The following is a 13,549-nucleotide window of genomic DNA, read 5'->3' on the forward strand; positions in this document are numbered from 1 at the left end:
ATAATTTTCACTGTATATTTCACATTTAGATCTACCAGACTTTTTTTGTCTACAGTATGTACCATCCTATTAATTTTTAAATTATTTCCCACTTTCATAATCCTACAGAATATATGTTCATATTCATTAATATCATCATTAGATAGTTTCATTCAATCCGATAAAGAATTCCTAAGTATCTTCGCGGGTGCTCCATGTACAGGGTCTTCGGCGCGGCCCACTCATGCTTGGGCATTTTATTTTGGGTGTGGGTTCCATTTGAGTGAGGCTAGCAGGGTCGTGACAAGCGGAGGCTCAATATTAAAGAGGGAAACCAATTTTCCTGGAGGGAAAAAAAAAGTAAAACTTGAACTTAGCATGACAGTTATTTTCTCGGAGCTCCCAGTCTAGCATCTTGCTCTGTGTGTTCTGCCCAGATCCACATATGGCTTCTGCTCCCCGCCCACCATGTCTCCTCAGGTTCCCGTTAGTTAGGAGCGGAGTCCACCTAGATTTGCTTCTAAGGCTGGGGCTTGATACCTGTCCTCCAGCATCTGGGCAGGACGATGCAGAGCATGCTCACCAAGGGTTACTCTTTTGGGATGGTCCTGATGGAAGGTTCAAAGAGAGAGACTAAAGTCTGGATCATTTGTGAGTTGCAGGTCTCTGAGCCAAGTAAGAGCCTACATTCCAGCCAAGTCAGTGGTGGCAAAGACACGTTGTCCAGTCACTTGGAGTGGTTCCCACTGGAAACTCAACAGGAAAAACCTGACTCCTTCACACACAAAGGACTCAGGAGGGTCGACTCCGTGATCATGGCTCATAGAAGGTGCTGGAACTAAAGGGAACTGTTATACTCTCCATAGCTGAGCCAAGGGGTCCCTAGCAACTCCAGGCTCTAACGCTGCTCGACTTAATTTCAGGTAGATAAAGTACCTGCTCTGTGGGCTCCAGCTTGCTTTCCCTGCAAGCAGCTGGAGCTGGCCTTTATGAAGGAAATGTTTCATCTCTGACATAGGGATGGCTGTTGAGATCTGTTCTGGAGAATAAGTCAAGGGGTTAGAGTGTGCATACCCCATGCATCCTCCTTAAGAAGCATGCTACAGGTTTCCAGGCCCAGGCCTAATATTATTATTATTATTACTATTACAATTATTCTTCTTCCCTGGGGCAGTCAACCCCACTGAGGAAAGGAAAGGAAAAACAGGGCAATGCCGTTTTTGAGAACTACCTGTGCATGCTGAACTGAACCCCTTACCTCAGCTTGATCCCAAAGGCTTTCCAGGACTTCGTGATACAAAGGTCAATTCAGAGGTCTGTGAACATTGAGAAAAAACATTGTATCTTTATTTTTACTGAACTCCTACTGAAATTTAGTGTTTCCTTCTATTATAAATGTGGGCAACAAACTGTAATAGTATTAGCAGTAACTGGGACCTTTTTTCCAAAATTATTAACTTTGTATTTAAACATTCGTAATTATATAAGCACAAATTACTTATATAATAGAAATAAATTGTAATAAAATATAATTGAAAAAACCCCAAATCTATAATTCTCCAAATAACAACTAGGCCCAAATGTATTTCCCGTATTATGGACCTATTTACCTACCTCTACACTAATACCATATTGTCTTAATTACTACAACTTTATAATAAGTCTTGAAGTCAGATAGTGTTATCCTCCAACTTTTTTCTTTTTAAAACTTGTTTTAGCGCTTCTTAGTCTTTCGCATTTTCATATGAGTTTTAAAATCAGCTTGTCAATTTCTACAAAACAGCCTCCCGGGATTTTAATAGGCATTGCATTGGCTTAGACCTTTCCATACAAGGTCACATAGTAAATATTTTAGACCATACAGTCTCTGTTGCAACTATTCAACTCTGTCTTTGCAGCATGAAAACAGCCATAGTCAACACAGAAACATATGAGTGTGGCTATGTTCCAATAAAACGCTATTTATAAAAACAGGTGGTGGGCTGGATTTGGACTACAGACAATAGTTTCCTTTTCCCTGCTGTACTTCAGTTTGGGGAAAATGGACATCCTAACAAAATTGAATCTTCCTACCCATTAACATGGTAAATCTCCTCGTTTATTTAGGACTTCAGCTTTTTTTTTTTATAGACTTTAATTTTTAAAACAGTTTTAGATTTACAGAAAAATTGAGTAGTACAGGGGTTCCCATTTACCCTGCACCCAGTTTCCTCTGTTGCTGATATTTTACATTAGTATGACATGTGTTACAATTAATGAACGAATATTGATATAATAGTATTTATTAAAGTCCATAGTTTATTTAAATTTCCTTTGTTTTATCCAATGTCCTTTTTTCTGTTCCAGGATCACATCCAGAATGCCACATTACATTTAGTTGTCATCTCTCCTAAGGTTCCTTCTGGCTATGACAATTTCTCCATCGTTCCTTGTTTTTGATGACCTTGACAGCTTTGAGGAGTATTGGCCAAGTATTTTGGAGGGTGCCTCACTGTTAGAATTTTTCTGATGTTTTTCTCGTAAGACTAGGGATGTGGGTTATTGGGAGGAAAACCACAGGGGTACAATGCCATTTTCATCACATCCTATCAAGCATACATATATTAACATGATTTATGACATTCGATGTTGTCCTTGATTTTCTGGCAGAGGTGGTGTTTTGTCAGGCTTCTCCATTGTCAAGTTACTCCCTTTTTTCCATCTTTCCGTACTGTACACTTTGGAAGGAAGTCATTATGTACACCTCAGGAATGAAGAGTTAGACCTTCTTTAAATTGTTTTAACAAATTTCACAGTGTTTAGTGTACAGATCTTACACATTTTTGTCAGATTTATCCCTAAGTATTTCATATTTGGTGCTAGTCCATAACATATATTTTCACGCTATTTAAGTGTTAATTTTTACATTTCAATTTCCAGTTGTTATTTGCTAATATATAAAAATACAGTTATAAAATGATCCTCTTTATTTCTGGTAATATTCTTTGCTACTAAATCTACTTGGATGCTAATTTAGCCACTTTAGCTTTCTTTCAATTCGTGTTAGCTTACATTTATTTTTCAGTCTTTTTGCTTTTAACGTCTTTGTGTATCTTTACACTGAAAGTCACATCGTGTAGGCATCATATATAGTTAAGTCTTGCTTTTTTATTCAATCTGACAATTTCTGCCTTTAAATTGGAGTGTTTAGACGATTTACACTTAATATGAGTATTGCTATTTGTTTTATTTTTGTCGTATCTCTTCACTCCTTTTTTCTCCCTCCTTTTCTCCTTTTGGAATAAATGACCATTTTTATGATTTAATTTTATCACCTGTGCTGGATTATTACCTGTAACTCTTTGCTGTATTATTTTGATATTGCTTTATAGTATATATCTTTAACATATCACAGTCTACCTCCAACTGATATTATTCCTCTGTACATACAGTATAAGCACTTATAATAATGTACTTCCATTTCTCCTCATCCAGCCTTTGTGTAATCATTGTCACATATTTAACCACCACATATATTATAAATCACACAATATATTATTTGTATTTTTGCTTTAAGCAGTCAAATATCTTTTTCAAATATTTACATAATAAGGAAAAAGTCTTATATTTACCCATGTGGTTAACATTTCTGGTACTCTTTATTCCTTGTGTAGGTCTGTTCCAACTGATATAATTTTCCTTCTTCTTGAGAAGCTTCCTTTAATATTTCTTATAATATGGGTCTGCTAGTGATGAATTCTTTTAAGTTTTGTTAAGTCACAAAAAGTCTTTATTTCACTTTTGTTTCTGAAAGATATTTTCGCTGACCACAGAATTCTAAGTTGCCAGTGTAGGTTGTTTTATTTTATTTTATTTTGTTATAGTTTAGTTTAGTTTCGCTTAATTTCAGTACTTTAAAGATTTTACCCACTGTCTTCTGGCTTGTAGTGTTTCTGAAAAGAAAAGAATTGTACTGTCGTCTTTACCTTTGTTCCTATGTGTGTAGTGATATGTATGTGAGTATGTATGTATGTATGTATGTATTTACCTCTGGCTGTTTTTAAATGTACTCTTTTTCTCACTGGTTTTAAGCAATTTTAGTAAGATATGCTTTGGTAGTGTAATGTATTCATGTTTCTTGAGCTTCTTGGATCTTTGGGTTTATATTTTTCATCAAATTTGAAAAGTTTTTGATCATTATTTCTTCAAATATTTTATCCTTTGGGGACTCTTAATTATATATTTTTGGGCTGCTTGAAGTTGTCCCATAGCTCAATGATACTTTGTCTATATTTGAAGGTCTTTTTTTCTCTGTTTTATTTTAGATAGTTTCTATTGCTATGTTTACAAGTCCACTAATTATTCTTCTACAGTGTGTAATCTGCTATTAATCCCATCTAGTGTACTTTTCATCTCACATATTATAGTTTTCATCTCTAGAATTTCAAATAGGATACACACACACACACACACACACACACACACACACAGAAGGTGCCAAAAAAATGTATACACATTTTAAGAAAGAAAAAAACTATATTAAAATTATGCTGATAGTAACCACTTTGAGCACCTCTTGTAATTGCAGAAGTCAAACGTGACTTGTGTTCATCTTTTGTTATCACTATATGTTGAGTATTACAATTGTAATACAGTTTTTTCCCTTTCTCAAAATGTGTATACATTTTTTTGGCACCCTCTCTCTGTGTGTGTGTGTGTGTGTGTGTGTGTGTGTGTGTGTGTGTATTTGATGTCTTTACTTAATATGCTCACTCTTTTCTATAGTTTCTTGAATATAGCTGTTTTAAAGTCTCTGTACACTAAATCTATCATTGGTATAATTTCTGAATCAGTTTTGATTGATTGATTTTCACACTCATTATGGGTTATTGTCCTGCTTCTTCGCAGGCCTGATAACTTTTTATCACATGTTAGACAATATGAATTTTACCTTTTTGGGTACTGGATATTTTTGTATTCTTATAAATATTCTAAATACTCTTGGCTTTGTTCTGAGACATGGTTAACTTACTTGGAATCAGTTTTTTTGGTCTTTTTAAAAATCTTGTTGGGTGAGAACAAAACGGCATTTAGTTTAGAACTACAATTTCCCAACTACCGAGACAAATCCATTCTGATTTACCTGATGCTCTGTTTTCTAGTTTAGTTGATAAGATAGCATGAGGAACTGTACCTGATTCTGCATGAGCTCCAAGAATTATTTCCTCTAATCCTTTCAGGTGGCTCTTTTCCTGGCCTTAAGCAGTTTTCACACACACACACACACACACACACACACACACACACACGCATGTGCTGATCACTCAGCTGAAGATTCCAGGGAGACTCTCTGTGGATCTCTAGAGTTCTCTTTGTGTGGCTCTTCTCTTAGGTATTCTGCTTAGCAAAGTCCAGCCACTTTGGTCTCCCCTTTCTCTCCAGTTCTCTTCAACTCAGGGAGACTACCAGCTCCCTGTCCTTGCACACAGTTTGGCAACTCCAGGCAGTAAGAAAGTTGGGCAATATCACAGTGCTCACCTAATTTGTTTCCCACCTTTCAGGGAATCACTGCCTTTTGTTGACTGATAGTCAATGTTTTCAAAATTATTGTTTCATATATTTTGTGTGGCTTTTTAGTTGTTTCAGGCAGGAGGCTAAATCTGATCCCTTTACAATCTTGCTCAGTAGTGGAAGTCGGCAATCAATCCTATATATTTTATTTAATGTATTTAAAAATATATATGGACTCTGAGGTGTCCATACTCTTTATCAGGTCGCCAGATGAGACCATGGCACACACACAAAAAAAGGTTAAGAGCTGCTGCTCTGCATCTCAGGTATTACTTCATGATTTTTAGATTTCTTTCCCTTCAAGGTGCACAGATTTTGCCTGGGACAGATGGGCCAAGGCCTGTGCTGCTTTTAGGCCCTCAGAAGCTGGGGTCCAAGCATGCCATGTTTCCCCGAAAATAAGACCTAGCAGGACCACCAGCTCTAATGCGTCTTTTGGAGCAAAAATTAATATAAGACCACTTCTTATTTTAACATAAGACCGGGTATAATATAATACCAGGTCTTATATAAGACTGGGTCTATATAATATAATATAATATAATATAATATAATATAATATAATATAACATAATACTGGATCTTATATTAATTTTTGCTCCAAAAGATGCATTAGAGCTGATGGTCCAACTAGGTCTTGTTTTCAATGAGAATGTGGGTGTGGTCTTTGGGAGGCCTGGGCTCCTGTGTTCCTCCCCCGCCCCCAGTAGGTGTAGAAGGAACGTGATTTCCACTCCTCACCTGGTCTCTCCACATTTATTGTCTCTGTTGCTTCTTGCAGAGATATTTGTAAATCTTCTGCAAGCTGCGAGCAAATATGTCATGGAGTTTTAATTTCACAGAAAACTGGTTATGAAGCTTTCTTTTTCTTTCTCCATACCCCCTCAGGAAACCCTTCCTATCTATTGCAGACTCTGCCCCCATTTTCTCCTCCTCCATAATTAGGGCTTAAGCTCCTGATCCTTTGCCTGGTGAAGGAATCTATGCACACCCTAGCAGAGAGTGTTTTGTTAATCCTGGTGCAAAGTCAGGACAGGTTGGAGGTCTCTCCCGCTCTGACTGACAAAGGAGCTGGAGGCGGGGCTGGCTCCCACCTGGAAACTATTCATTAGTGTTGTATTTGCCAAATAGTCCAAGTCTCCCCTAAGTCCTTTTGGAAGACTGGAACTACCTGGGCTGCTGTGTAGAGACAAATGAAATGAACGCAGTACCTTTGTAAGCAGGTCTGTGGGAGCTAGGCAAGAGAGATTCATTCTATAGAGATTAACACTGCTAAGGCCCCAAAGTTAAGCTAAACTGCTGCTCCAGCATCAAGCGCAGAAGTATCTTTCTCTGAATCTCTCTTCTTGCCTGGATTTAATGGACGTCCCCCAGGGATAACAACAGCCATCAGCAAATCATAGCCTAGCACACAGGGCTCCAAAATCCAGCCTGGGCATTCATGCATTTTTCTCATTCAGTCAATATGTGATCACCTACTGTATCCCAGTCCCTATACTAGGCACTGAGGATAGAGTGATGAGCAAAACCAAACTCTGCAGCTCCCCTTTATGTGGGGCTTACCATCTAACCGAGAGACACATTGGTGTGTGTATCTGTTTGTGTCTTCCACACATCTCTGTCTGTTCTGCATGTATATGTGTATATTATATATATATATATACACACACACACATATACACACACACAGAGAGACACACGCACGCGCACACGCACACACACATATGATTAAACGTATACGAGGTCAGACAATTAAGTTCATGAACTTTCCACCGTGTGCTTACATGACGGAAAGTTCGCAGATTTAATCTTCTGACCTTTCATATATATATATATATTTCATATATATATATATTTCATATATATATATATGTATGTATGTAAAATGTAACTGTGATAAGAATTACAAAGCATATTTTACAAATATGTGAAATACAACTGTGATGCGAATCAGAAATCATAAACTAGGGGACACTGACGTGATCTGGGAGCTTGGGAAGGCTTCCCTGAAAAAATGATGACTCTGCTGAGCTATGAAGGATGACTGGGCCTTACTTAGGAAATGAGGGGATGGGATGTGGCAGGTAGAGGAAACAGAATGTGCGAAGGCCCCATGGGAGGAAGCAGGTGTGTGTGTCCAACTGTATTTCCAATAACGACTGACTGCATCACAGTGGGATACCCCACAGTTCTTCCTACAACATGACCCTCAGACTCATCCATCGAGAGGCCTGTGACTACTGCAGAGGTGATGCTGTACGACTTGCTAGACTCAATCTAAAAATCTTCTTGATCCTTTGAGACATAGCCACCATGCTGTGAGGCAGCCATGAAGCCACATGGAAAAGTCCCAGCTGAAGACCCAGCTGGCAAAGGGTGTCACCCTCCAGACACGTGAGTGCATGAGCCTTCAGATGATTCCAGTCCTGGCCTTTGAGCTACTGCAGCTGATGTAAAGTCGAGCAGAGATGAACTACCCCAACCAGGCCCTGCCAAATTGCGTATTTGTGAGCAACATACATACTGTCATTTGAAACCGTTACGTGTTGGGGTGTTTTGTTCTGTAGCTGTGGGTAGCCGTGTATATGGGGCACTAGGAGAAAATCAGTAGAAAAGAGCACACGCAATTTGGAGCACTTCTCTGTGAGCTGAGAATTGAAAAGGGAGCAAGGGCTAGACCCAGAACAGCCCAGTGACACTAGAAAAGGCACCCCCCCTCAGGGCAAGCAAGGACCTGGGGCACATGGCTTGGCAAGTGGAGTGAGCACTGGATTTCAGCCCTCACTCACCCCTCGGCAAAGTGCACTTGTCCACGGTACACCTAAACTATTCTTAGGGCCCCTCGCTAGATCATGCAAGGCCTCAGAGGTGGTGTTAGGGATTTGGGTCTTTATTACAGGAGCTATGGGGAACCAGGTAAAGGGGCCAGTGATGTGATTCTTATTGCTTAAGTTCAGAGGCTCCCAAGAGACTTCCAATAGCTACTGTCCATAGATGTCAAGTCCATTTTCAGGGAGAAAATGGGGCCAGAAAACTCAGCTTCCTATTCGTCAATATTTCCCTTTTTTACAAACAACGCCTTCAATAAGGGGCTAATATTCAAAATATATAAAGGACTCATACAACTCAACAACAATAAAATAAACAATCCAATTAAAAAATGGTAGAGGACCTGAACAGACACTTCTCCCAAGAAGACATACAAATGGCCAAAAGATATATGAAAAAATTCTCTACTTCACTATGTATTAGGGCAGTGTAAGTCAAAACCACAATGAGATATTACCTCACACTTGTTAGAATGGCTATCATCAACAAGACAAATAATAACAAGTGTTGGAGAGGCTGTGGAGAAAAAGGAACGCTCATACACTTCTGGTGGGAATGTAGATTGGAACAGCCACTATGGAAACCAATATGAGGTTCCCCCAAATATTAAGAATAGAATTACCTTCGGCCATAAGAAAAGATGAAATAGTACCATTTGTGACAACATGGATGGATCTTGAGATTATAATGCTAAGCGAAATAAGTCAGATAGAAAAAGTCAAGAACCATATGATTTCACTAATATATGGTATATAAAACTGAAAACAACAACAAAAAAAGACAAACAAATGAAGATACAAAAACTCATAGACACAGACAATAGTTTAGTGGTTACCAGAAGGTAAGGGGGGATGAGGGCAAAGGGGATCAAATATATGGTGATGGAAGGAGAACTGACTCTGGGTGGTGAACACTCAATGTGATATATAGATGATGTAGTACAGAATTGTACACCTGAAATCTATGTAACTTTTCTAACAATTGTCCCTTCAATAAACTTTAATTAAAAAAAAAAAGTAGAAAGAAATTATTTGTAAGCTATAAGCCATCAGGGAGTTAGGTCTTTTGCAGCATAAGATCGCCTGTCTCCATATTCACATTCACACACACACACACACACACACACACAGAAAAGAATTACCATATGACCCAGGAATCCTTCTTCTGGGTATCTACCCAAAAAACCTGAAAACATTTACCTGTAAAGATATATGTACCCCAATGTTCACTGCAGTATTATTCATGGTGGGCAAGACATGGAAACAACAAAGGTGCCCTGTGCTAGATAATTGGATAAAGAAGATGTGGTACATATACACAATGGAATACTCCTTGGCCATAAGAAAAGATGAAACACTGTCATTTGCAACAACATGGATGGATCTTGAGATTATTACGATAATCAAAATAAGTCAGACAGAAAAAGTCAAGAACCGTATGACTTCATTCATATTGGGATATAAAACTGAAAGCAACAAAGGAACAAAACAAAGAAACAAAAACTCATAGACACAGATAACAGTTTAGTGGTTACTAGGGGGTGAGGGGGGCGGGGAGGTGGTAAAAGAGGGAAAAGAGGATCAAATACAGGGTGATGTATCATAGAAATGTACACTTGAAACCTATGTAATTTTGCTCACCAATGTCATCCCGATAAATTTAATTAAACAATATTTCCCTCTATGAAGGTCGAGATAATTTCTCCTACATACAGGCTCAAGTCTACCCACATGCTAATCCCAGTTCTGGACTAACCTAGGACACACGTCATTAAAAGATGGCTAAAAGTGAAGATCGCACTAAAATCTGGTCCCGTTGCCTTTTCAAGCCCTCCGTTCCAGTGGCGTGGTTCTGACCCAATGTCTCAAGTACTTTGGATTTAGCTTTCTGCTCTGATCTTCGCATCCTCTTCCCTCCAGTCTCTGAGGCTCCCTGTCACCTGGTCACCAAGAGAAAGGCGTCCAGTGCCCATTAAGCACATTGGCAAGCTGTGGCCATGAGCAGTAAGACCACGTACAGAACAGAGGATGTGCTGAGAAAACCATGAAGCGGACGGTGGAAGACACTTTTGACTGCCGTTTCAATGCCATTCTCTTCCATCTTTCTTGCTAATAGAATCCTGATTTTTTTCACCTTACCCAGGTGATCACAGCCTTTCCAGAAGGTTCAACTCCTCCAAGCCCCAGGACTTCGCAGCTTGATTGATTTCAGCCAGTCTTGGTGGTCTCATCTTTCATGCCAAAGGAATGATTTGGATTTGAACAAATTAGACGTGCGGAGAAGTCTGACGGGGAGCCTCGCAGAAAGTTTTCCTTATTCATGAAAACGAACACAAGAGCCTAACCCAACATTCACATGGATTGCTTAGTGGATGTTCTCATTTGCATAAGACTCTCAGAACTGTAGCAGCTATATTGGGACTATGCAGATATCTTACCTGACAGAATGGGTTAACAGGTGAAGGACAATAAAATGAAAAGATGGAAATAACTTGCTACCTTGAAGATATCATTGAGCAATGAAATTACTAACCCTGGGATCATTCCAAGTCGATCCTACTTGTTATATAAGATAATAAATGATCTTATTGTTTAAAGTACTTTACGTAAATTTTCTATTGCTTGTGACTAAAACATCCTTAAGTGATACAGACCTTCTTGTTTTGAAACCCCAGATCATATACTTAGATTACTCTTCTGCCCGTTAATAGAAGATGAGGAAGAGAAACTAACATTAAAAGCACTTACTGTGTGCAAGACTTTGTGCTAAATGCTTTCTATTTAATCTTCACTATAAGGTGCTGTATCAGTTTTAAAACACGGTGGCAAATTCTTTAATTCTTTTCCCATCAAAAGGTGGTGTTATTCTTTCATAACTGATCTTCTTGCTCATATTTAATCCATAAAGTTCATAATCACTGAGCTTAACAATTATTTATGAAATTGTATGCATAAATAATAAGAATCTGCTTTTTCTCTTAAATAAAACGATTCGTTTAAAAAACAGGGAGGGTCTAGGTCCTTCCCTCTTGGATCTGGGTAGACTTGTGAGTACTTTAAAAAAATAGAGTACAATAAAAGGCTTAGTCATAAAAAGCTGTGCAACTTTCTCCTTGTTCGCTGAAGGCATGTGAGAAGATCAACTACCCTAAGACCACCATGCTGGAAGTCCTGGTGTAGCTGCTCTTGTTGACAGTCCCACCTGAGCCCCGCCTGCTAAGGCTCCATGCATATGACGATGCCATCGAGACCCTCCAGAGCAGCCTCCCATCGAGTGATCTCCATTGATGCCACAGGGAACAGAAGAATTGCCTAGTGGAGCCCTGTGTAGAACTGCAAGATACAATGAAATGGCTATTGTTTTAAGCCACGAAATTGTTGAGATACTTTGTTACACAGCAATAATCGATGTATTGTGGCTTGATTTTATTACTTGTGCTTTGCAGATGGGAATAACTAAGCTCAGGCCTGAAAGTAGCAGAGGCAGGATTCAATCTTGGTTTGTCTAGCTCCAAAGCCTAGACTGTTTCCACTACAAGGTAACGCCTGGTTCAAAGGAACCAGGTCCTTCCTTGATATCCAAGCTCCATCCCTGCCCTTCTCGGTTTTGACCTCCAGCTCACAATCTGGTTTCATGCTCTAAACTTATGGTCCCTCTGTGCTGCTTCTTTCTACACGGTTGGACTTTCCACGTGAGACCATCGCTTAGTCCTTCTCTACCTGCCCAGTCAGTGGTCTGGCCATTGCTGCCTGTCTACTGGCACTCCTAGGTCCTCCTGGGCTGCTCTGTCTTCTCCCAAACTCAATCCCGGTCAGATATAAGTGCTGTGCTCTTCATTTAAACCACACACATTTAGTGAGTGTCTGGTCAGTTCCAGGTACACACAGGTACTTAGGCTGCAAACACTGCATTCCACCTCAAACAGGATGGAACGTGGAAATCTTACACTCGATTTGTTAACATAGACACCCATGTAGAAATATCTAGGTGGGCACTGTGTCCTTTCAAAGGAAGTAAGACATTCATTCCAGAGTCGTGCCGTGTTCCATAACTCCCTAAAAACTCATCTGTTGTCATGGTTTATTTATATTTTTAACATATGGAGGCAAGTCTCACCTGTGACCCCAACCTGGTGCACTAGACTTGGCTCTGAAGGCTCCCACAGAGCTGTTCCTCCTTTTCTGAAAGACCAAAACTTGGTTGTCCACCACTGAACAACCTGAAAAGACATAGTGCTGGTCTTCAGGATAAGCTTTGCTTTCTCCTTGGCTCTCATGGGTTTCCTTCCTGCTTCCTCTTTTGTCCTTATCTGTTCTTTCGTTCATGCCACTTACTGCCTGTAATTACCAAATTGGGATCATGAGTCCTCTGGTCTTCAGGGCTGTGAGCTGGATGGTCCTTGGGAGGCCTCAAGTCTCTGGCCAAAGAGTCCTCAGCGCACATTTGCTTTGCGTCCCCTTCACCAGTGAGGAACTGACACTAGAGGATTTCTGGGACCAAGAAAGTCTAGTCAGACCAGAAGGACCATCGATGCCATGCAGAAAACTCCCCAATAATCTGACACAGAAGAGCACAGACTAGGAGCCACAAGGGATGCTTTAAGTAGCAGGGAGCATAGTTTATTTTATAATCCCTGTGGACCAAAGGAACAGAGAAAGAAGACACACAGACCCTGGCCCAGCTCTACCGCCTCCTAATGGTATGACTGTGAACAGGATTCTTCACTTTTCTGATCCTCAGTTTCCTTATCTGTAAAACGAAAATGATTGTGTCAACCTCACACAGTTGTGAGGCTGCAATGAGACCATACATGTAAGGCACGTAGCAATGCCTGCCATGTGGTAAAGGCTCAATAAAGGGGAGCTATTTATCTTTATCATCACCATCATCATCAACTTTTTCAAGTTCACGTACTGTGTCCTCCCAGTGTCTTGAAAGTCTTCCACCCTGTACTTGTGAACCAAGGGGTTAACTCCCTGGAAGCCACCTTCTAGTTCCTGGTAGAAGCAGCTCTGAGAGCTGGATCAAATGACTGCAGGGTTTTCCTTTCCACACCAGTGGTTAGGGGCTCTGACTGCCCCATCTGCCCCAGAATGGGATGGGAACCCATTCAAGGAGGAGCCAGGTGGAACTGGATTTTCTTCTCTTGTGGCTTCAGCATGGTTTGTTTTATAGTCCTCCTTTGTTCTCT

This window comes from Rhinolophus ferrumequinum, chromosome 16 (assembly GCF_004115265.2).
Source record: "Rhinolophus ferrumequinum isolate MPI-CBG mRhiFer1 chromosome 16, mRhiFer1_v1.p, whole genome shotgun sequence".
Taxonomy (NCBI): Eukaryota; Metazoa; Chordata; class Mammalia; order Chiroptera; family Rhinolophidae; genus Rhinolophus; species Rhinolophus ferrumequinum.